The following is a 25,776-nucleotide window of genomic DNA, read 5'->3' as shown; positions in this document are numbered from 1 at the left end:
GAAACAGCAAGAACAAAGTTACAGAAGCCTAACTTCCATAGCCTGAAAATAATATGTAGAAAGTCTGGGATATGTAAGGACTCATGCTACAGAAGATGACACCAGACAAACTAGGTGACAGTTCATCAGGATGACTTTGTGGCCAGCAAAGAGTATGAGAGCTAACATTTATTCTCATGTGATAAGCCACAGTGCTCTGTAGGAAGGCACACATTAAGGACTCTTGAGACTCAACCCCTGGACAGAGTTTCCTGTCTCATGCTGACTTCTCTTTCTCTCATGTTAGTCTTCTCTCAACAAGCAGCATGGAACTTTTCTAGTATTTTCCACATCAGTTAATTCACTCCTAGATACATCAGGGGCTCTAAGACTATTTGTAAGTTCCTCATCCATTACTCAATGAGCCCGTGTTGCCTTGGCATACATATCCTTTAATCTTAGAAAGCACTCAAAAGGTTCCTTGTCTGACCTCAGAAATCTCCTTCCTACTTCTTGTTCACTCTGAGGGGAAAAAATGCTTTGGTAAAAAACTATAAACGTATGTGATAGCTAGGAAGCCCACCAGGTAGCCAGTCAGGAGGCCTGGGAGACATGACTCCTTCCCTACAGCACGGTTCTCCAGCTGAGAACTCTCTCCTTCAGCCCTACCAGCATTGTAGCATTAGAATAGAATTTACCAGTTGAGTATTACAAGTCTCTTCTGAGGGGGTAATGCACTCCTTAAGGCAATACTGCTTTCTACATTAGAGATGGCAAGGAAGGTAATGAAGACTATCGTTAACAGTACGAACACCTTGCTGGCTGCAGTATGAGTCACAGTCGGGTGTGCTGGCTGAAGTTCACCAGAGGAGACTACATCGAAATGCTGTCTCAGTGTCAGCTCTTCCCAGCCTGACTTCACTCCAACATAGAGCAGTCACCATCTATTTTATCTCAGTGTCCTCGCTGCCTTTCAGGATAAACAGTGACCACAGTAGGTACTCAGGAACTATCTACTAAACTGAGCTGAACCACGAACAATCAGCTCCCACTTCTCCAAAGCAGCAAGGGAGACTTTTTGCAAACGTCAAGCAAGAGACATCAGCCCTTGGGAAAGGCTGTTTTGTATATAAATAATTATTAATTATCTCAAGGTGCCAAACACAGTTCAAGAATGGAGTCGTAGGAAGGGAATTCTGAGTGCTTGTGTGAGAACTCCAAGAAAACAAGATGAATCTTGAAACTCTGGTTTCTTCAAAAACCTAAAATGGCTCTTGAAATGTGCTTTCCTGCCCCTCCCAGGTGTGCACTGTAGTGAGTTCATTTAGATTGCTCGTTACAGAGGGCTATGGCAGTTTGTTTAAATGCCTCTATGAAACACTACGTTTTTACCTGGTGTGGCTTGTCTTTGTGATTGTATACTTCCTTGGGTTTCTGTTCGTAACCCCTGAGTATGAACTGTCTGATGCTCTGAATAGAGTTGGTTGCTGCGTGACACTGCTGTTCTCCAGGTTCATGCAGCCAACTAGAGTGATAAACACACAGTGCTCTGTTGCATTATTTAACTTCTCAGCTTTACCTGGAGCCAATTCTACAACTCTTGAAGGTTAAGAATTATACCAAAGTCTGTCTCGATGGTCCTTTGTGGGAGTGAGGGCTTTACTTTATTTTTCCTTTTTTGAGGCAGGTCTGTGTTACTACCTAGGCTTCAACTTGTGAGCTGAAATGACCCACAACCTCAGCCTCCCAAGCATCTCTAACCACAGGTGTGTCCTGCCCTGCTCCATCACACTCAGGCTGAGCCCTTTGAAGGCAATGACCTGGGCTCACCTGAGCTTTCTCAGGTATCAGTTTTATGATGCTAGGTATGTGATTTAATCCTTTTGTGTCTTTTTTTATTTTTATAACATGTTAATTTCTTTAGAATAGGAGAGGGACACACACACACACACACACACACACACACACACACACACACACACACACACACATCAAAGGACAACTTGCAGAAGTTTGTTTTCGCCTTCCACTGTGTTAGATCTAAGGACCAAACTCAAGTCAGGCTTAGCAGCAAGTGACTTTACCCACCAAGCCATCTCGTCAGCCCAGTTTTCTTATTTGTAAAACAGAAATACTGTAAGATCTTCCTCATACACAGGTCCCTGGGAACGTTTAGTGAAGTTAAGCATTTGGGGAATGTTCTAAAATTGGCATTACTATTGCTCCCATTTAGTAGATGGCTGGAAATCTCACAGTATCAGTATTAAATGAGGCTAGGAGAGCACACACACACACACACACACACACACACGAATGAAAGAAAAAAAAAAACAGGAATAAAGCCAATGTCAGATGAAAGCTGAGGTCAAATAAATTTCCCAATTACAAATACTTTAATGTGACTGTTAGCCCTGATTAAAACTTATCAGGGAAAAGTTTGTTTCCTATCATTCAGATCCTAGAGATTCTGAAATCACTCTCAAACCTCAGGTACACATCTATGTATGTCTGTATTTACCCATCTGCTTCCCTGTACTAAATCATATAATCTTAAAAAAAAAATATATATAATTACATCAATGACTGCAATCCTCGCCTCCAACACAGATTACCCTAAAACCAATGGGTCCTTGTTAAAATTAATGCAAACAAATAGTTGTCAGAATCCTACCAAAGGGCTAGAGATGGCTCAGTGGTTAAGACCAATGACTACTCTTCCAAAGGTCCTAAGTTCAATTCCTAGCAACCACATGATGACTCACAACCATCTTTAATGAGATCCAATGCCCTTTTCTGGTGTGTCTGAAGACAGCAACAGTGTACTCACATACATAAAATAAATAGATCTTAAAAGAAGAATCCTACCAAAGCTGGGCATGGTGGTATATGATCTTTAATCCCAGCAATCAGGTATGTGTTAGTTCAAGGAATCTACCAAGTCCTGCTACATACAGTAAGTGACTCGTCACAGTTCCTGATAGAAATTTCTTAATGCTAAATATATAGCTGCCATTCCTGAGATTTGCACAAGTCCTTCACCCCTCAGTAAGGAAAAAGGAGAGACAAGGCAATAATGAGAGAAAACAGGGCAAGAGGTGGAGTTCATTACATTATTGTGAACAAAGGAAAAAAGAGGCTGAGGATTCTGACCAGACTTCTTGATCTGGGCTTTCTGTGGTAAGGACAATGCACAAAGTCTTCACCAAGCAGGGAATAGCAAAAGCCAGAAAACACTATCTCTGTGAGCAATCAACACAAAGAGGGAGACCCGGTCCTCCCACTCTACACTACCCGGTGATCTTCAATATGACCAACTGTGCTTCATGGTGTCCCACCATGCTGAAACAAACACAACTCCAACAGGCACTTCATGCTAAACCATAGGCAATACCTGCCCAAACCTAGGTAGGCTGCCCACCAATCTCTCTCTATTCCAAGACTGAACCCCCAGTCTCATCCCTAGCAGTGCAATAGAACACCAGCTGTAGCCTTTCTTCCAGCCTACCCACATGTGCATCTTTCACAGACCTTCCCCTCCTAGTTTCCCTCCCCCAACCTGTTGCTTCCTCCCAGACCCCAACTCCAACAGGCAACCCCTGCTAACCCAAAGGCAACAAGTAGGCTGAAGGCAGACCCACACCTCATCTAAGGCTCCTAAGATCCAATCCCCACACCCAGCCTCATCCCCAGGAAACTTGCTGTGGTTTCCCTTTCCTCTCGGACTTCATTCCCAACAGACCACAAAGATCTTTTTCTCTAACTTCCTTCCCACAATTCATCCCAGTACCCCAGCCTCCAGCACCAGCAGGCATTCCCTGTGAACACACCAACTGAAAAGGCTAGGAAAACAGGCCATCATGTTCATCAAAAACCCAAAGCAACATAAACCAAGGCACAAAACCAAACACAGACAAATCAAGATATCAGCACCTACACCTCTCATCATCCCAACCCCACATGTTAAAATAACAACACAAAAACACATTAACAGCGGGGGCAGTGTGTCTCCACTGGAGCCCAGCTACACAACCACAGCAGGTCCTGAATATTCCAACACAGCTGAAGCACAAGAGAAAGTCCTTAAAACAGCCTTTATGAATGATAGGGGTTCTAAAAGAGGAAATTAATAAATCCCGTAAAGAACTCCAGGCAAATAATGTAAGGAAATAATATATAAATAAATAAAATAAATATAACTGTTCAAGACCTGAAATTAGAAATAAAATCAATAAAGAAAACCAAACCAGGGGAATTCTGAAAGTGAAATATTTACAATTCAAGCAAGAACCACATATGCAAGCTTCACCAACAGAATACAAGAGACAGAACAGAGGATCTCAGGCACTGAAGATACAAGAAATGGTTACATTAATCAAAGTAAATGTCAAATCTTAAAAACTTGTCCCCCCCCCCAAAAAAATCCAGAAAATTTGATGCACTAAAAAAAGACCAAATATAAGTATAACAGGTATAGACGGAGGAGGAGGAGGAGGAGGAGGAGGAGGAGGAGGAGGAGGAGGAGGGGAGGAGGAGGAGGAGGAGGAGGAGGAGGAGGAGGAGAAGAAGAAGAAGAAGAAGAAGAAGAAGAAGAAGAAGAAGAAGAAGAAGAAGAAGAAGAAGAAGAAGAAACAACCCAGCTCAAAGGTTCAGAAAATATTTTCAACAAAATCATAGAAAGAGATGCCTGTAAAAGTACAAGCAGCACACAGAACACGAAACAGACTGGACCAGAAAAGAATGTCTCGGGCTGGAGAGATGGCTCAGTGGTTAAGAGCACCCGACTACTCTTCCAGAGGTCCTGAGTTCAAATCCCAGCAACCACATGGTGGCTCACAACCATCTGTAATGGGATCTGATACCCTCTTCTGGTGTATCTGAAGACAGTTACAGTGTACTAATATATAATAAATAAATAAATCTTTTAAAAAAAAAAGAATGTCTCCTCAGCACATAATAATCAGAACACTAAATATACAGAAGATAGAACATTAAAGGCTGCAAGAAAAAAAGGCCTGGTAACATAAAGACAGACCTATTAGAATGACTTCTCAATGACTCTTAAGAGCCAGAGGGCCTGACAGATGTGCTGCAGATTCTGAGAGAACAGATGACAGCCCAGACTACTTTACCTAGCAAAACTTTTCATCACCATAAATTGAGAAAATAGAACATTCCACGATAAAGTCAAATTTAAATGGTATCCACCTACAAAGCCAGCCCTACAGAAGTTGCTAGAAGGTTTCCTTCTAAGGTGGTTTGAGGTACACCCATGAAAACACAGGAAACAATCTCAAACTAGCAAAATCAAAAAGGAAACACACACATACACATACACACACGCATGCACCACCAAAAACAAACAACAACAACAACAACAACAAGGTAACAGAACTCAACATTGGTCATTGATACTTCACAATTCTCCAATAAAAAGACAAAGACTAACAGAATATGAAAAACAGAATCCATTCTTCTGCTGTACCCAAGAAGCACATCTCAACATCAAGGATAGACATCACCTCAGAGTAATGGGCTAGAAAAAAGTATTCCAGGCAAAGGGACCTAAGAAGTAAGCTGCTGTAGCCATTTTAAGAGCTAACAAAACAGACTTCAAGCCAAAACTAATCAAAAGAGAAGGGGAGGACACTGTACACCCAAAGGAAAAAGCCAAGATGACATTTCAATTCTTAACATCTATGACTCAAACACAAGGGCACCCAAGTTTGTAAAAGTAACACTATCACAGCTTAAGTCACATACTGAACCTCACACACTTATGGTGGAAGACTTCAATATCCCATTCTTACTAATGGACAGGCCATCCAGACAAAAATACTGGACCTAAAAGATGTTATAAAACAAACAGACCCAATGAATATTTATAAAACATTTCATCTATCAGCCAAACACAAATATCTTCTTCTCTGCACCTCACAGAACTTTCTCTAAAATTGGCCACATACTTGGGACACAAAGCAAGTCTCAACAGATATATGAAAATGGAAATAACACCACACATCCTATCAGAACAACATGAATTAAAGCTGGATATCAACAACTGAAATAAAAGAAAGTTTACAAACTCATGGAAATTAAACAACTCTCTAAGGAATGAAAAATGAGTTAAGACAAACAAAAATAAAGAAGTTAAAGAGTTCCTAGAGGGGTTGGGGATTTAGCTCAGTGGTAGAGCGCTTGCCTAGCAAGTGCAAGGCCCTGGGTTCGGTCCCCAGCTCCGAAAAAAAGAAAAAGTTCCTAGAATGTAATGAAAATGAATGCACAGCATACCCAAACTTATGGAACACAATAAAATCAGTTCCAAAAGTTAAGTTCATAGCAGTAAATGCCTACATAAAGAAATCAGAGTGATCTCATACTAGCAACTTAGTGGCACACTTGAAAGCTCTAAAATAAAAAGAGCACACCCAAGAGAAGTAGACAGCAAGAAATAATCAAACTGAAAGGTGGAATCAACAAAATAAAACAGAATGCAAAGATTCAATGAAACAAAGAGTTGGCTCTACGAGAAAACTCAATAAAGGGGAAGAGAGAAAATCCAAATTAACAAATTCAGAACAAAAAGGAGGAGATACTAACAGACACCAAGGAAATTCAGAGACTCATTAAAGACATACTTTAAAAAGCTGTACTCCACCAAATTAGGAAATCTAAAAGAATAACCTTGATAGGTACCACTTACCAAAATTAAATCTGTATTAAACAATTTAAAAGTGAAATAGGAGTCATAGCGCCCCCCACCAAAAGACAAAAACCATACGGTTTTAGAGCAGAATTCTACAAGACTTATAAAGTTAACGCCAATGCTCTTCAAATTACTCTACAAAATAGAAACAGAAACGTGAATCCACAGTTAACTCTGATACTGCTATCACATACTCAAAAAAACCCCAAAAGATTTACAAACCAATTTCCCTTTTAACACGAATACAAAAAATACTGAATAAAATACTTGAAAACCAAACATAGGAACACAGAAAAGATCATCTACATCTGCCATGATCAAGTAGGGTTCATTCCAGAGATTCGGGGATGATTCGATATAAGAAAACCAGTAAATGTAACGTACCATATAAACAAAGAAAAAAAAAAACCCATATGATTAGGTGCAGAAAAGGCCTTTGACAAAATTGAACATGCCTTTATAACTCCTGAAGAGATTACCTACACAGGGGCATAAGTAAAAATCATAAAGGCAGTTTACAGCAAACCCACAGCCACCAGCAACTTAAATGCAGAGAAACTCAAATCAAGTCCAATAAAATCAAGAAAAAGACAAGGCTGCCCACTCTGTCTATAGCTATTCAATATAGTATTTCAAGTCTTAGCTAGAGCAGTGAGACAACTAAAGGAAGGAAATCAAGGGATACAAACTAAAATGGAAAATGTCAAAGGATTATTATCTGCAGATGATATGGTAGTATACATAAGTGTCCCCAAAAATTACACCAGAACTCCTACAGCTGATAAACACTTCCAGCAAAGTGGCTAGCTATCCTGTCTACAAATGACGAATAGACTAACAAAGCTGTGGAATAGAAATGCCACCTTTCACAATAGCTTCTAATAATATAAAACATCTTTGGGTAATTCTAACCAAGCAAGTGAAAGACGTGATAAAAGCCTTTAACAAAAGAAATTTAAGAAGTTATATGAAAAGATCTCCTATTCTCACAGGTTGCTAGGATTAACACAGTAAAAATAGCCATCTTACCAAAAGCAGTTTACAGGTTTAATGCCAATCCCCATCAAAATTCAAAAACAATTCTTTTCAGATCTAGAAACACAAACAACAACTCAGGATAGCTAAAATAATCCTTAACAATCAAAGAACTGCTGGTTCCACCATTCCTTGTTTTAAGCTGTACTACAGAGCTATAGTAATAAAAGATACATGGTATTGGACAAAAAAAAAAGACACAATGGAATCAAATTGAAGACCCAGACATAAATCTACATACATATGGACAGTTAATTTTTGATAAAGCTGGAAATGCACACTGGAAAAAAGGCAGTATCTTCAACAAGCAGTGGTCAAACTATATGTCTGCATGTAGAAGACTACAAGTAAGTCCATATTTATCAACTTGCACAAAACTCAAGTCCAAGTGGATCAAAGATTTCAACATAAAAGCAGATATACTGTACCTGATAGATGAGAAAGTAAGGAATCGCTTGGAAGGCACTGGCATAGAAGACAATTTCTGAATATTGATAGTACAGGCATTAAGATCAATTAATGGGGAACTGGAGAGATGGCTCAGTTCATAAGAGCACTGACTGCTCTTCTAGAGGTCCTGAGTTCAAATCTCAGCAATCACATGGTGGCTCACAACCATCCGTAATGGGATCTGATGCCCTCTTCTGGTATGTCTGAAGACAGCTGCAGTATACTCATACATAAAATAAATAAATCTTTTAAAAAAAAAATCAATTAAATGGGACTTCATGAAACTGAAAAGTTTCTATAAGGCAAAGGACACCACCAATCAGACAAATGATAGCCTATGAAATGGGAAAAGATTTTCACCTACTCCACATCCAAGAGAGGACTAACATACAATATTTATAAAGAACTTAAGAAACGAGATAGCAAAAAAAAAAAACAAAAACAAAAACAAAAAAAAACAAACAAAAAAAACTATTTAAAAATGGGGTACAGATCTAAACAGAAAATTCTCAATAGGGGAATCACAAATGGATAAAAAAAACTAAGAAGTATTCAACATCCTTGACAAATCAAAGTTACTCTGAGACTCCATCTGACACCTGTCAGAACAGCTGACCAAGATCAACACAAGTGGCACAGCTCACGCTAGCGAGGACAGCGAGCAAGGGAAGAACTGCTGGTGGAGTGCAAACTTGTACAGTCACTTTGGAAGCCAGTATGGTAGTTCCTCAGAGAATTGGCAATCGATCTATCTCAAGACCTAGCTATTGCACTCTTGGGTATATACCCAAGACATTACACCTTACTACAAGGATACTTGGCTCAACCATGTTCACTGCAGCTATTGTCATAGTAGCCAGAAACTGACAACAACCTAGATGTCCCTCAACAGAGTAGAAAAAGAACATGTGGTATAGCTACATAAGACAGTAGTATCATCCAGCTGTTTTAAAAAAATGACTTCATGAAATCTGCACACAATGGATGCAGCTAGAAAAAAATTCACCCTGAGTGAGGTAGCCCAGACCCAGAAAGACACACACAGAGAGACAGACAGATAGAAGACAGACACACAGACACACACACACACACACACACACACACAAACAAAGTAGGTATTAGCCATTAAGTAAACGATAACTGAGCTACAATCTGTAGATCCAGAGAGGTTAGGTAAAGAGAGGAGCACACAAAGATCTCCCTGGGAGGAGAAAATAGAATAGATTTTACAGGCAAAAGGGATTTGCCTGGTTGCAAACTATGCGAGGGCAATGGTGGCACAAAACTTGTGGGAGTAACCAACCACTATCTGATTTGACTTAAAACCTACTCTTCAAGAAGAAACCCATTTCTGATACTGCTTAGGTAATCAAGAACCAGAGACTAGATAGTCCAGAGACCCTAGAGTAAAACCCAACCCTACATGTCAAAAAAAAAAAAAAAAAAGTATAAAATGGCTCCTATTGATATTCTGCTATACTCAAAGACCAGTGCCTTAGCCAGTTATCATCAGAGAGGCTTCCACCAGCAGCGGATGGAAACAGACACAGAGACCCAGTCAGACACTCTTTATAGAGTCTAAATTGGAAATCTCCATCAAGTTTTTTCCCCTCAGAGCTTGGGAAATTCCACAGAAAAGGAAGGAGAAAGATTTCAAGACTCAGGGATAAAGAACCAGGAGAACAAGGGCTCTGAATCAACTAAGCAAGGCCCAAATGAGCTCAGAGAGACTGAAGCAGCAAGCAGAGGCCTGCATGGACCTACACCAAGTCCTCTCACATACATGATAGCGACTAACTTCGTCTTTTTAAGGGAATGTTGACGATGAGCACAAGTGGGCCCCTGACTCTTGCACCTGCTCTCGGGACTCTTTTTCTCCTGTCAAGTTGTTGTATCTAAAAAAATGGTTTTTTTGTTGTCGTTGTTGTGTTTTGGAAAAAAAGAATACAACATGTTTAAAACACTGAAATAAAAGCAGGACGATGACCATGAATTCAAGATCAGCCTTGAATAAGACCACGTCTCTGAAACAAAAATAAAAGGAAACAAAAAAAACAAACTGTAAGGGGTTAATGAGATGGCTCAGCAGTACTAGCATGTACTGCTCCTCCAAAAGACCCTCTGGGACTTTTAGAGCACTGGCACAGCACACATGCACGCATGAACACTGCATAGGTGTATATACAAAATTAAAAACAAGTCAGATAAATCTTTAGAGAAAGGAGAAAAAAACAAACAAACAAAAAAAAAAACACTGAACAAAAACAACTGTTGTGTTCCCAGTGTATCTCAGGTGCCAGCATAAGACGCCCATAGGTACACGCCTTCCTCCTATGACACAGCATAAGACACCCATAGGTACATGCCTTCCTCCTATGACAAGTTCAAAAGACGCTCAGTCACATGGCCAGAAAGTGATCAACTCCATGTTTCATGTCTGTAACCATTTATCTCCCAAATCTTATTTCTATTTGGGGTCTGCCATTAAGATCCTTAAATGGTCACTAACCTTCCCTACACTTTCATAAATGTCAAGCAGAAACAGAAAGTCCTCGCACTACTTATCTCAATACCTCAAAGGCATTATTATCAGGGATAAAAAATCGGAATAATGGGAAATCTCTGAAATGCATACATAAATATTGCTGTCTTTACTTTCTTCTTTGCTTCTAAATTTATGACATTCTTGCAGAGCTTCCCAGTCGGGAGCCCCTTAAAACTTATTAAAAGATCAGTTTCTCTCAGTATTGATTACTCTTGAAGTTGTTTAGTAGTCATACTAAACAGCCAATCTAATTCTTAAGAAACGGGGAGTGAAAGCAGGTGAGTGAATGGAAGCCTGGCAAGAGGCTAATGGACCTGGCTGTGGGACCAGAGCCTTAACCTCGTCCTGAGACATGCCTGGGAAGTAGGTTCCAAGGCTCATTTGGGATAGCAGTTCAGATCAGGCAGTTCAGGGTTACTAGGAGAAGGCACAGGAGATCAAAGTGGGAGACTAGAAGAGGGAAATAGACTGAGTTAGATACTTTTGCTTTGTTCTGAAATAAGAGAATCGTTTAGGGTAAGGAAAAAAATATAGTTAAAAAAAAAAAAAGGTTGAAAACAGTAGCCGCTGGTTATAGAACTTTCAACATCTCCTCTAGCCCTACCTGAGATCATCCCCTCATGATCCAAACAGCTGAGATGGTCATCTGTTCTCTTTTGGTAACTAAAGACAAAAACCATAGCAAAACATTCTTGAATCTAGGCCCTGGCTGTGTTCTTAATGAAGAAACTATAGTACTGCAATCTCAGTACTGCAATATAGAAGCCAGTCACACTGTCCTGAGCCTTAACATTTCTCTATATACTTCTCTAGAATTCCTCATCAGTAGGAGTCATTCCTTTTTCTTTTGTCTTTCTCTCTGTGCATGTGTTCATGTGAATGAATGAATGAATGTATGTATGTATGTATGTATGCATGTATGTATGTGAGTGAGTGTTCAGAGGTAAGTGTGAAAACCAGAAGTCAATCAGATATCATTCTTCAGTAGCTGTCCATCTTGCTTCCTTTTTCAAACAGGGCATCTTGCTAGCCTGGAGCTCACCAAGTTGCTCAATGAGCCACAAGGATCTGCCCAACTCTTACCTCCCTAGCATCGGATTATAGGATTACACTCAACTTTTATTTCCTTCCTTCCCTCCTTCCTTCCTTCTGTTCTTTTTGAGACAGTCTCACTATGTAGCCTAGACTAACCAGGAGCTGTTATATAGACCAGTCTAGCCTTTATTTCATAGAGAACTGCTCTGCCCACATTTAAAGGCATGTGCTACCATGTCCATCATCAAGCTTCCCTCTCCCTCTCCCCCTCCCCCTCTCCCTTCCCCTTTTCCTCTTTTTCCCTCCAACCCCTCTCTTTGGTTTTGAATACAGAGTTTTCTGAGTAGCACTAGCTGTGCTAAAACTCACTCTATAGATCAGGCTGGCCTCAACTAGCAAGCTTTTCTTAACATTGGTTTGGGGAACTGAACTTGAGGTCCTAATGCTTACATGGCAAGCACTTTATCAACTGAGTTACTTACTCGGACCATGTGGTGGTCCTGCTAATCTCTAATACTGGGAAACCTTCATGACTTCCCTCTTCTAACCCCCACCCCAGGCTTACTTAATCACAAAATACTGGCACACAGAATGTGTGTTATTATATTTTAACAGCTGGAGAGATGGCTTAGTGGTTAAAAGACTGGTTGTTCTTCCAGAAGACCTGGGTTCAATTCTCAGCACCTATTTGACAGCTCCCTCAATTGTCTACAATTCCAGTCCCAGGAAATCCTAGTCTCTCTGTTAGTCTCCTCATGTACCATACAGGCAAAATACCCACATGTATAACAATAAATAAAATAAATATTATGCTTTATAACTGAATGATATTCTGAATCTAAAAATCCAAAACAGGTTCAAGGTAAATATTCTTGGCCAAAGTCAGGCAATGTGATTTCAGGTAACTTCACCATAAAATACTTGGTGATCTTTAAGAGCAAGTTCCAGTCATTCTTGTGACGCTCTGTAAATGAGTTATCGCTTACGATCATGAAGGTCCTCTTAGTGTTGAAGGTGAGATTTAGACTCCTAAAGTCCCAGGGATGATACTCTTCTCAAACCAACTGTATATCCACAGAATACAGGAGGCACAGTCAACCACAGGCCCCAACACAGAGCACATAAGACTCTGCCATCAGCAGCACCGTGCAATGTTGGCTTACTTAATTCCTCTGACAAACTGCCACGAATAAACGGAAGGTGAGCAGCAGAGCATTTTAATGAGTCCAGGGCCTAATGAATCTTTCTCTTCCTATGTCAATTAGAATTTCAAAGCCAGGATCTCCAAGGACCAATTTATTGGGGGCAGAGAGAAAGCCTTTTGTTCATGAGCTGCTGCTTCCTGAGCCAGCTGCCGCCCCCGTTATCTGTTAGATAACGTCCTGCTTACTCATGTATGACGGCTGGTGTGACAGAGACTGACCTGGGGGCTCTTTTTTTGCCCAAGACCTCTGGGGACTAAAATTGAGAAAGAAAATGAGACCCAGAATTCCTTACAGTAAGAGTGGTTAGAGAAGAACTGGTTTTACTGCCATCTCCTGGAGTCTTCAAAGCGCTAACATACACAGATCAGCTTGCCTTAGCCTTTATTTACTCAATCAAGTTTTATACAGTATTACAGTATTTACCAGAAGTATTTAACTCCCAAAATAATCTCTGTTACTTTATCTGTCACAATGACAAATCACCTGAGAAAATCAAGTAAGGGAGTAAACATTTATTTTGGTGTATGTTTTCAGTCCACGACTGCGACCCACTGCTACAGGCCTGTGACAAATGAGGCTGCTCACCTTCTGGCACCTAGGAAGCATTAGACAGACAAAAGGGGCCAATTACTCCCTTCAAAATCATGTCTTCAATGGCCTACATCTTCTAACCAGACCTACTTTCTAAAAGCCCATTTAGTAAGAACCTATCAGTGAGTGGACTTAACCCACAGGAGAAGCCATTACCTTCATGGTCTCAACACCTCAATAGTGCTACCAGCGAGGGAGCTAAACGTTCAACCCACTGGTGAGGCAGGGAATGACCCACCATCACATCTTCATATCTAAAAACTGTAACAACCTCAAAAGCCATTATGAACAGTACTTATTAGACATGAAAAATGATGTTCTTAAGAGGCAAAGAATTAACCTAGGAACAAAATTAGGAAGCTAGCAGACAGTGATCAGAACTTATGTAATTCTGAAGGCAGGGGTCTTTCTACCAAACTACACCAACCCAGTTTAAAACAAGGCACCTGGCAGGTGGTTGGGTGGGGGAAAGAGGATTAACATTTGAAATGTAAATAAAAAAATTTCCGGACAGGAGAGATGGCTCAGCAGTTAAGAGCACCGACTGCTCTTCTAGAGATCCTGAGTTCAATCTTCAGCAACCACATGGTGGCTCACAACCATCTGTAACGGGATCTGATGCCCTCTTCTGGTGTGTCTGAACAGCTATAGTGTACTCATATAAATAAATCTTTAAAAAAAAATCCAATAAGCTTAAATCAATAATAAGAAAAAAAAACCCAAATATAAAACAAACAAAAAACCAAGGCACCTGGCAGATGATATCGAAAGCATCAGAGATGGCCTCCAAGAGCCTCAGCAACGTTTGAACACTTGGTCAATTCACTCTCTTACACAAGTACATGGAAAGTGTACATGTACCCCAAATCCTGCCCTAGAAATCTATTTAGCTGATTTGTGTGGTATTTCCAATTGGTATTTAACAGCTCAGCCTCCATGTACCTAGACAATCAGTTTCTGTTCTGTTCTCTCCAGGAGGAACAGTGCCAGCTGAGAGCCTACCATTCAACCATCAGAAAATACATTTTGATGTAAGCAGACATAATCAAATCAGGCTTCCAAATGGCTATGAAGTTGAATTTCAGGAAGCTGATGGAAAAAGCAGAAGTCAAGACATCAAATTTATATTGCAAAAGGAAGGAGAGCCAGAGCAACCACTGTAAAGTAGACGGATACATGCAAAATCTCAACCTAGCTTCTGCCTGACTCTCCTCCCTGTGTTTATATGTTACAATTGTTTATAACTCCAACTTGAGGGAACTCAACATCCTCACACAGACAAAATACCAATGCACTAAAATAAAGATAAATTTTTAAAAAAGTGGTAGCATTCTGGTGAGGAAGAATCTATCTACTATGTTTAAAAATAAAACAAAAACTTGGGCAAGTAAGATAGCTTCAAGTGCCAACCTGAGTTCCATCTCTGGAACCCACAAAAAGATCGAAGGAGAGAGCCAATTCCATGAAGTTGTCCTCTGATCTCAACACACAGCATGGCACAAACACATTTTAGCACCTGACATGCTCGTTATATTATGAATTAAATTATGCACCGGCAGGAAACATATCCATAGGCCTAAGTAGGAAGGATGTTAGGATGTTAGGAAAGAAGAGACCCCTGATACCCAGTCCAGGTAGAGGACGTCAACCAAGTGTTACTGGCGGCCACTTTGGCAATGGAGTAACTAACATAAAGCCACACGTAGTTCAAAGAGCCTGGAGTAAGAGTTGCGGCACCTCTCACTTACACAGAGTATAAAATTTTAGGCAAAATCCTTAGCTGAGGCTCAGGTTACACAATTATAAAATGTGAATACTGGTTGAGGTCTTTGTTGTTTTTCAAATGGTGTCCAGGAACTCAGTTTTAAAGCAAATGCCTCAGAGACAGTCTTTTGGAAAGTTGGGGAGAGCAGCAACTGTGTTTACTGCAAAACTCCAACAAAGAAAGCAGCTCTGCTGGGCCTTTTCTACGAACAGCTCTTTTGTAAATGTGTAAGTATCTGTTAAGGATCCTTGACTCTAATATCCTAAAATTTCATTGTTTTATGGCAAACTATAGTGACCAGCAAAAGAAGAAACAAAAATATTCCCATCCTTTACTTGATTCCTGTAAATATAATGTAAAAAGGAGCCCTATCATGAAGTCACAAACAGTATATACAAGAGTTCAAAGTTAAAGACCAGGCTCAGTTCCTATCAAGTAGGAAGCCTAGACATGAAACTCCATCTTGTTTTTAGAAAGGAAAAAAGATGTGAAAACACAGGAGGTCTCAGAAAGCACAGAGACTAGGGGATAAGGTCCTGCTCCTTTTGTGACTAAGCAGTGGATGGGTCCAAGCCTGGGAAGAGAACCTTCTCAGAAAAAGCTTAAACTCACTGGCATCATGGTGACTAAGGATTTGGGATTATGTCACTCAATAGCAGAGTCCTTTCTTCGCAGTATAGGCCTCTGACAATATACTGCTTTGTAAACTCTAAAGTAAATACGGATTTGAGGACCTACCTAAATCTAAAATAATCTTATCCCCAAAACGAGTCCTGTTGCAGGTCTCAACTCCCACTCCCCTGAAGGAGGCTCACTGAGCTTGACATTAAGCTCAGTCTATACAGACTGATTTCTTCCTTCTCCTGCTCTTCAGTGGTAGGTACACGAGAGGTCCTTACTTGTCTGAGATATCCCTCTCTCAACTTTGAAAACAACAGGTACATGTTTTACTAGACACTCTTTCATGTCAAAGATGGCCTTTTGATTCCTGAATCTCTGGAGCCCAAATCTGAATTCTGGGTATGGTAGTTTGAGACAGAGTACAGCAGAAACCTGAGAAAATGACTAAGGCATGGAAGAGAGTTCCAATTCTCAGGTTACCCAATGCCTATCCTTTGTTGGACACTTTTAACTACTCTTCCAGAACTGATGTGGCCAGAGGCCATTGAGGTAGCATGGCTATTGGGAAAGAGCTCAGTCTCTGAAGTCAGGAGGTCAGAGTTCAAACCAGAGCTGTTTTAGACAAGATGTAGCCTCTGCATTATTTCTTCACGACAAAGCCTTAGCTTTTCCCTCTGGAGATATTAGTAATTTAATGAATTACAAAAATTAGTTAGATAATCTATTTAAAATACTGGCCACAAACACACAGTAGAGGGAGAGGGAGTGGCACAGAAAAGCAGCAGTGAGGGGGTGAGAACAAAATAAAGGGACATATGCATAAAGATGCTGATGAACCTGTTACTCATACTGAGCTAAAGAGTTAATAATAAAAGACTGGCAAGACGGCTCGGTGGGTAAGTGTCTTAAATTCAGTCTCCAAGATCTAGATGATAAAAAGAACCAGCTCCCAAAAGTCTCTGACCTCCTTTTGTACTGTAACACGTAAGCAACAGTGAGTCTTTTCTATCAAATACTATAAAATTTGGGTTTGTGACAAGGAATTCAAATCTTTTTGTCTCTCCTACCTTGTAAGACTTCATGCAAAAATGTTTTAACCCAATTCCCTATAGAATCACTATTTACACAAAGGCCTTGGATTAAAGTGGTTAAACCCCCCCGCCCCCTTTATTTCCTTTGTACTTTTCTTTTAAAGGTAGCCAAATTTTAAGAGACTAGGAGGCTAAACCCTAGGCTACAGAGAAAAGACACAGACCCTCCCAGTGTGAGAATAAAAACCAAAGACACCTCCAATCTCTGTGTGCTGACTTCTCCGCTTCTGTGAACGGAGCACCCTTGTGACCAAGAGTAAAGTTTTGCCTTGCTCAGGCTCTTACTGAAGCAATGGTCTCTTTCTTTGCAAACTTATTTCTAATAGCATGCATGCATCTATGCACATAAATTAATCTTAAAATTCTTAAGTGGGAAAGGGCAAACTAGCAAAAGAAAACAATTATTTGATTTCTTTTTAATTGAATCACTGAAAATAATGATTCTGATTCACATGATGACAGGTAGGGAAGACTCAGGGACAAACCCCAGCCAGCAAATGAGAGTGTAGCACCACGGGAATGGGCTAATTAGACAATCTGCTGTGCTATTCTAAGATCATCTGGATCTTGTACCAGCCAAAGTAAACCAACAGGAGTGCTGCTGAAGCACTTTTTTCTAAAACAAGTACAGCTTATGTTATTGACACACAGCACAGGGGACTTAAGAAGGCTGTTGATGAAGATGTTAGGAAAGCTGACATTTCTGCTCCAATCTTTGCAACCACATATATATGAATGCAAATGGCCTTGGCTCTAGAGAAGAAAACCCTGGAATGAGACAGAGGAGATCTGGAATTTGGTCTGAACAAGTGGCTTCACTTCTTGAGCCTTAGTTTTTTCTTTCTTTTTCTCAGTATTATTCCTCTACATGTCTAGTCTATTACCACTATCCCCTCTTTCAGATAACAGTATGGTTCTAAGATTAAGTTAATACTGACAAGAACTGGAATTCTGGGTGTGTCTTTCTATTCCGTTCTACTGCGTTCGTTATCTGTTATATGAAAGGGCTGGATCAGAGAAAACAAAGCATTTCTAGAGCTGGGGGGGGAAAACAAAATAACATGTAAAATGAGTAAGTAAAAATAAACAGACAAACAGACCAACCGACCGAGATAACAAAAACTGGTTTCAAGAAGATTCTAAATATTCCAGGGCAAGATAAAGTTATTTTTTAAAATGTATACAGGTATTTGGCCAGCATGTAATGTCTGTGCACCACTTATGAGCCTAGTACCTGCACAGACCAAAGAGGGCCTGAGACCTCTGAAAAACACCCAATGTCATCTCTTTAGCCCCTAAAGCCTCCAAAGTAGCTGGGATTATAGACCTGAGCCACCACACCTCACTTTATCTCATAATCCTAGTACCACACAGCTACCAACAGATTTTGGTTTCCTGAACTGTAGTTTCCAATTTCCTAACTTAGATCCTGATTTCTTGCCGTATTCTTGGGCTCAGAACTCCCTGTCACCACCAATATTCCTAGCAGTGTCTCGTAATTGATCTTCCTATAGGACCTCTCTTACTTAACTATCTACTTCTCTGCCCACTATTTCAGTGAAAGAAAAAACATCTTTAGCTTTAATGAACTAAAGGGGGAAGGGTCCCCAGCACATATGCACATAGTAATAATAAATAAATAAATGTAAAAACAATCTAAGCCTTAGGATAATCAATGACCCAGTCATAATAAAACCTCTCAATAAACTGGGGGGGGAGGTGTTTACAAAGGAATTTTCTTAGCTTAGTAAGTCACCCACAAACAGATGTTAATAGGTTAAGACTGAGTATTACATCATGAAATAAATGAGAACTAGAACAAGGTAAAGCTCTTATCAGTTCTCTGCAACACCATACTACACAGAAAGAGGTACTGGCTGCTATAGCTAGTCAGAGGGTTTATTTTTTTAAGATAGCTATTATGACATTCTTCTATCTATTTCATTCAAAACATTCATGTGATTTCTTTAAGACAACTTCTCCACAGTCTAATGCCCCCCTGCTTATCTCCTCCTCTAGACACTAAAACCTGCCTTTGTTTTCTTCAAACACAACCAAAACGATTCTGTTTCAGGACCTTGCTGAACAGAACTCTTGTGCTTAGAATACTATTTCATGAGATGAAGAGCTCAACTCTTCATCTTCTGCACCGACCTTATTTTTTAGACCTTATTCTTTAATCCCCCTTATCCTACATTATTTTTCTTCATATTTATTCATTTTCTGCTTTCTTCTACAATGTAAACCACAGGATCAAACTATTTTATTCACTGCTAAACTCAAAACCTGAAACCATGCACAGTACATAGAAAACACCAATAAATACTGGGTAAATAAATAATAAGTGTCTTCAAAAAATTCATATAGTAAAATGAATAAAAGGGAGACCTACGATCCAAAAAACTGAAAAAGACAACAGTTTGGAAGCCCAAACCCAAGTGTACTAGAAAAGTCTCTGCAGCCAGATTCTACTGTATTCTAAGCTTAGCTCTTCCAAGGAATGCCTACATGCCCTCTCTAAATCTGAGGAATTTATAAAACAAGAATATCAACACATAACTCCCAAACTGCTATGAAAATTTATATAGATTTAGAATGTGCCTAGTAATACAATATATCCCATAAATAACTAATTCAGGTTTTCTTTTAAACTAAAACCACGGTCTTCACTTTTACACAAGGTTTCTCTGTGTAGCCCTGGCTGACCTGGAACTTACTCTGTAGACCAGGCTGGCCTCGAACTCTGAGAGATCAGCCTGCCTCTGTCTCCTGCATGCTGGGATCAAAGGCCTGTGCTACCACCACCCGGCTGAACAATTCACATTTTTAAGTAAAGTGAAATGGTAAGTTCTAAGCTTGGCACACAAGCCATGGAAAGATTGGAATTTGTAGAACTTTAGACCACCAAGACAAAGGTGTTAGTAAAAACCAAAAGATGCAGAGTATGGAGAAAAACTAGAACTTGCCAACACTGAATCCAAGAGTACCATGGGGGCATTATATCCCTCTGTGCCCTCTCAAGTAGACAGAGGTAAAATACAAAATGGCCTAAATTAATGGCCAGGGGGGAAAAACACTGCCTAGCGGGAAAGCTGAAATAACCAGTAAGGTGTACAACTTCAACATAAGTATCCTTTTTCACTAGTAGCTGGGGTGGGAGAGGGCGGTTCTTCTGAGACAACAGGAAACGTACAGCTGGTTAGTGTTGAAATGGGTCCTGAAAAGAGGTGCTTTAGATCTACACTACAGCAGAGGCCCCTCAGCCTGGGCACTGAGTGTATTTAAACCTACAGAACACATGATGCAAACTGCAGCTGCCAGCGTTGCACGCTTCTGTCATCTGAGCCCTGGAATCCATTTTCCCTATGATAAAATACTGCTCTGGGTAGGTCCTGCAGAAGAAGGGGAACAGAACAAAGGGGAAAGATGTACAGCAGAAATCCCCTAAGCAAAAGCCTCCCTTTCACTCTGGGGATAGGGTGGCAAGCAGGTCTCACTTTGTCTCCCTTGTGCTACCTACTGATCGACAAAACTTTTTTGATTTAGATTTCCATTTGATTCTCTACATTATCAGTGAATGGTTGCACACAAAAGACATATGGCAGGGGGCTGGGGACTTCGCTTGGTAGCCGAGTGCTTGCTAAATAAGAACAAAAACAACAACAAAAACATGTAGCCAGGGGAGTAGGGAGATACAACATTTTTACTAAATGGATGCAGGTTAACAAATAATATTAAAACTCAGGTCTAGGGGCTGGAGAGATGGCTCAGCGGTTAAGAGCAGTGACTGCTTTTCCAAAGGTCCTGAGTTCAATTCCCAGCAACCACATGGTGGCTCGCAACCATCTGTAAAAAGGCATGTCTGAAGTCAGTGACGGTGTACTCACATACATGAAATAAATAAATAAATCTTAAAAAAAAAAAAAAAACCTCAGGTCTACCAATGTCAACCCAGCTATCTAGGTCCCTAACTCTTGTCAGTCCAACCTCTAACATCCCTTCAGTATTTTCTTCTTCCAGCTAGTAGGAGGGGTCACTTCCTACATAAGCTGCTCCCATCTCGTACTTTTTGATCCCCTCGCTATAAATTTTACTGCTCACAACAGACCCCAATTCCTCTCCATAACACTGGGCTCCTCAAATAACTTGTATTTCTGAGGAGAGTTGTCTTCTTAAATTTATAAAAACAAACAAACGATTAGCAGAATTCCATGGAAACTAGCAAGCAGCTCATGGAAAAATCTGTCACATCATAATAGTATTCACAGTGATCCGATTCTAAGATCAGCTTTATAGGTTCCTAGATTATTTGCACTTCTTGAATCTCAATTTCTTCATCTGTAAAATGGAGCGGTTAGATAAAGTGACATCTAGCATATACATTCTCAATGTGGTCATTTCCCTCACACAGCTCTATTGGATCACTTTATCCTTATCACCTCTCAACGTCACATTCTACAGGACAGAGAAGGCCTAAGATTTCCTGACGCTAACAAGGGGCTTGGTATGTCACAGAAGAAGCTGGAGTCAAGATCCCCAATGGCTCTAAGAACACATCAACAGAATTCATGACAGGGTACATAGAGTAGATGGGTCTTTCTGGCAAATGAGCCCAACATTCTTAATGGCATCTGCAAGAAAGTGACCTCGACTCTCCCTCTAGGCCAGCAGGCCAGCCAGGCTATCCAACCTCTAGAACAATCCAACACCTACAAATAACAGCCTTTGTAGATACCAGCACAAAGGCAGAAAGGAGTTTCTAAACTAACCAATCGCAGCCCAATGTCGCCCAAACTGCCCAGATGCCCTCACTCACCAGTACCAAGAATGAGTTTAGCCAGCTATTTTGTCCTTTGGGTTACAGGGTCAGCAGCAGCTGTCTCTAGAAATAGGGCTCACCTGTAACAGGAAAAAAAGAGGTCTGTCAAGGGTCTTACCCTCATACACTTTGAAATCTGATTCAATAGATAAACCTACTTCAGATAACATGGCCAGGGAAAGCCTTTCGAAGGATGCCATGAGGTCAGCGTGGTGATAAACCATGGACTCTTCTTTTTAAAAGAACACCAGTAATGACCTATCACATAAATCTTACTTGTTTTTTGAGACAAGAACCTCATGTAGCTCAGGCTGGCCTTCAACTCACTAGGTAACCAAGGATGGCCCTCAACTCTTGATCCTCCTGCTTCTACTTCCCAGACATGCACCACACCCAACCCTCCTGTAGGTTTTGTTTTGTGTGTGTGGTTGGTTTTTTTTTTTTGCAAAACCAGAGCTGGTGCTGTGAGTCTATTTTACAGAAAGAGTTCACAAAGATATTAATTACTTTTCTGTAGCCACTTTTCTATGACAAATACCTAAATAAAAAGCCACTTAACGAGGCTAGAGAGATGGTCCAGCATTTAATTCCCGTAAAGCAGCTCACAACCACCTGTAACTGCAGTTCCAGGTGGTCCAATGCCTCTTCTGACCTCTGCAAGCACAAGGCACACACCTGACACACACATGCAGACAAAGATACACATAAAATGAAAACACTGGACACACACATGCAGACAAAGATACACATAAAATGAAAACACCCGCCTTTAAAAAGAGACTTGCCGGGTGGTGGTACAGCACACAACTTTAATCACAGCAAGTAGACCTGTGAGAGTTTGAGGCCAGCTTGATCTACAGAACTAGTTCCAAGACAACCCGGGCCGTTGTTACACAATGAAACCCTGTCTCCAACCTCCCACCACCACTACCAAAAAAAAAAAAAAAAAGAGGGTGGGAGGAGATATAGGGAACTGGAGAGATGGCTCAGAGGTTAAGAGCACTAGTTCTTGTGCAGGACTAAGGATCAATTCCTAATACCCACATGGTGACACACAATAATCCATCCATAACTCCCGTCCAAAGCCCTCTTTTGACCCAAGAAGGAACCTGGCACACACGCAGTGCACAGACATGCACGCAAGCAAAACATTCTCACACATAAAATAAGTAAATGGGGGGGGTAGATGGATGGACGGACAGATGACAGACAGGATAAAGAAGTGGCAGGATGGTTTAGTGGAAAAAGGCACTTTATTGATTGACCATATGAGTTCAAGCCACAGGACCCAAAAACCGGGACTCACCAGCTGACTTACCAAGAGGGTTGTGTGACCAACACATACACTCATACAAACACAATTAAATTAGTTAAGTAGATATTAGAAATGAGGAGAGAGAGAGTCCGCCATGGAGAGGGAGGAGGGCATAACAGCACATTGGTCAGAAAGCAGAGAACAGAGAGGAAATGGGCTGGGTTATAAAACCAAAAGTCCTTCCCACAGTAACCTACTTCCTCTAAGGAGGTTCCATCTCCAAAAGTATCCATACCCATCCAAATAGCAACCAGGTAAGGAGCACACATGAACTTATTAACAAGTAGCATTTTACTTTGAAACCACAACATAAGGTTTTTACCCTACTGGACCACAATCTTTTTCCCCATTTACTTATTTACGTGGGTGTGGAGCTGTCCTACACATAAGCATGCTATGGTACGTATGTGGAGGTCAGAGGACAATTTTTAGGAGTCAGTTCTTTCCTCCCACTATGGGGAACCAGCTATTAAACTCAGGTTGTCACACTTGGCAGTAAGTTCCTTTACCCAGTGAACATCTTACTGCCCCTCCCCAATTAAAGATTGATTTTATTTGAGGGCTGGAGAGATGGCTCCTTAGTTAAGAGTACTTGCTGTTCTTCCAGAGGACCCATTGGTTCCTAACACCCACAGCAGACATCTCATAAACAGTTGTCACATGTGGCTGCAAGGCTCTCTTCTGGCCTCTGTGGGAACCTGCCACACACAGGGTATTCTCACAAACAGCCAGACACACATGGATAAAAATAAGAGAAATCTTAACACAGACATACAAAAATAAAAATCATAAAGGATTATGATTTTTTTATTTATGTGTTTCTCTGTGGGTTTATGTGAATGAATGTCAAATGTGTTCAGGAACCACTGAGGCCAGAAAGTATCAAATCCCCTGGAGCAGCAGTTAGAGGTCTTTGTGGGCCACTGGATGTGCACGCTAGGGACCTTACTGCAGTACTCTGAAAGACAGCAGGTGCTCTCAGTCAACCACTAAGCCATTTCTCCAGGCCCAAGACTACATGCTAAAGATTGAGATTATTAGCAAGTCCTGTCCTGGAATGAAATACCTGACCAAAGCACTGATATGAAATACACTGATATGGAGAACTTCCTGAGAAATAGCACTTACTGTGTCCTGGGTATGTATTCTATCCTCATTTCTGGGAAGCACACTACTATGGCCCAATTAACTGCAAGTTAGACTGAAGAGAATTGTTCTTCCTTTAGACTGTTATTTTAGAATATTCCATCTAAAAATAGGGAACAGATTATACAAAAGTATAAGGAAACCAGGAATCTATGCCTAGAAGCAAAGGGAAATAAATCAGGAGCATAAAATTATGGGAACAGAACCTGAACAGTAAAGGTGCATAATCAAACAAAAGGCTCAATGAGGTAACAAGGGAACACTTTAAGGAGTAGAAGGCTATAAATTTGACAGAAGTAATCATTTTCTGTATTGGCAAACAAATGCTTAAATAGTATGTCTTTATAGAACTTAGTTGTTTACAGTAAATGACTTCCAAAAGCTACCTTAAAAATGGTGAAGTGGTATCTTCCTTGGGAAGTGAAAGAAAAAAAAAAAAAAAAAAAAAAAAAAAGACTGTGTTTCCCTGTTCCTTGCCTCTGGAGCAGCAACCAAGACAGGAGAGAGCAGCTACAGAATGACAGCCTTCTAGCTCCAACCCCCTCCAGCAATGCTCGCCAGCCAACCCACTGCTGCCACAATCAGTCCTTCTAGGCTTCAACTGCTCACACAGAGAATGAAAGATTAGCACTCAGGAAACAGCCAGGGTCCATAGCCAAGCTTGCGCATGGATTTTCTAGTTCTTTTCTAGCTGTCTCAACCCTTCTATGAATCTTGCTTTTCTTAGTCTTGAACAAACTACTCCAGTCTTGTAGTTCTTACAAGACTCCTCCCACTCACAAAGATACCTTACCTTGACTAGAAAAATAAAATGTTGTGTTGCTTCAAGACCTCATGACATAAATATGCGGCCAGATCACAAAGTGTTCCAACAAAATTCCACCCTATTCCCTAACAAAGGCAGATGTCAGAATGCCTGGCATATTACAGAAACCCTGATGGGCAGCAGGTGATTTAATGTCAGACAATAAGAACTTAATTGTGTACCACAAAAACTGAAATTCAATCCAGGCAGTCTCCAGTCTGCCTGGAGGAATAGCCCAAGAATACAACAGATGTGCAAATTCTTGTCTTTGCATATTCTGGGAACTAATAGCATTTCTCCCTTCTCAGCTGAAGAAGCTGCCTCCAGTTCTCCCCTCCTCCTTCCCTAAGAACCAACCCGCAGAAATTATCAAGGGAGGCACAAGTAATTACTGTTTTCTTTTCTCCATGCTAATGAGACAGTTGGATGGTTCCCCTTCCCCCCTCTAGAGCTAGAAGGAGAATCTAAGGCTTTATAATCAGAAATCAACATACCAAAGCACATGCCAGACAGTGCTCTGTACAATTGAGACTATATAGAAGAGACTTTTCTATCCTGCATTACAAAGACTATACCACCTAAGAGAAGAGGTCAGACCAGAGTTAGCAGAGGATCTGTCTAAAATCAGAGGAAAGTCAATGGCAAGGCCACACTGAGCCTCCTTATTCCCA

General features: G+C 40.6%; 1 protein-coding gene across 3 annotated transcripts in view; it reads right to left on the bottom strand.

The window, feature by feature from the left end:
* Positions 1-25,776, bottom strand: part of Raly (RALY heterogeneous nuclear ribonucleoprotein) — a 70,012-nt gene that overhangs the window by 23,822 nt on the left and 20,414 nt on the right. For 2 of the 3 annotated variants that reach the window (XM_032904508.1, XM_032904510.1), the window contains exon 2: positions 21,837-21,919. The exons of the other annotated variant lie outside the window; for it this stretch is intronic. The gene's annotated coding sequence lies outside the window, so the exon portion shown is untranslated. The remainder of the gene's footprint in view (positions 1-21,836; positions 21,920-25,776) is intronic. 3 annotated transcript variants of the gene reach the window in all.

Source organism: Rattus rattus, chromosome 5 (genome assembly GCF_011064425.1).
Source record: "Rattus rattus isolate New Zealand chromosome 5, Rrattus_CSIRO_v1, whole genome shotgun sequence".
Lineage (NCBI taxonomy): Eukaryota > Metazoa > Chordata > Mammalia > Rodentia > Muridae > Rattus > Rattus rattus.
The sequence above is the reverse complement of the archived record's forward strand: the minus strand, read 5'-3'. Positions and strand labels throughout refer to the sequence as shown.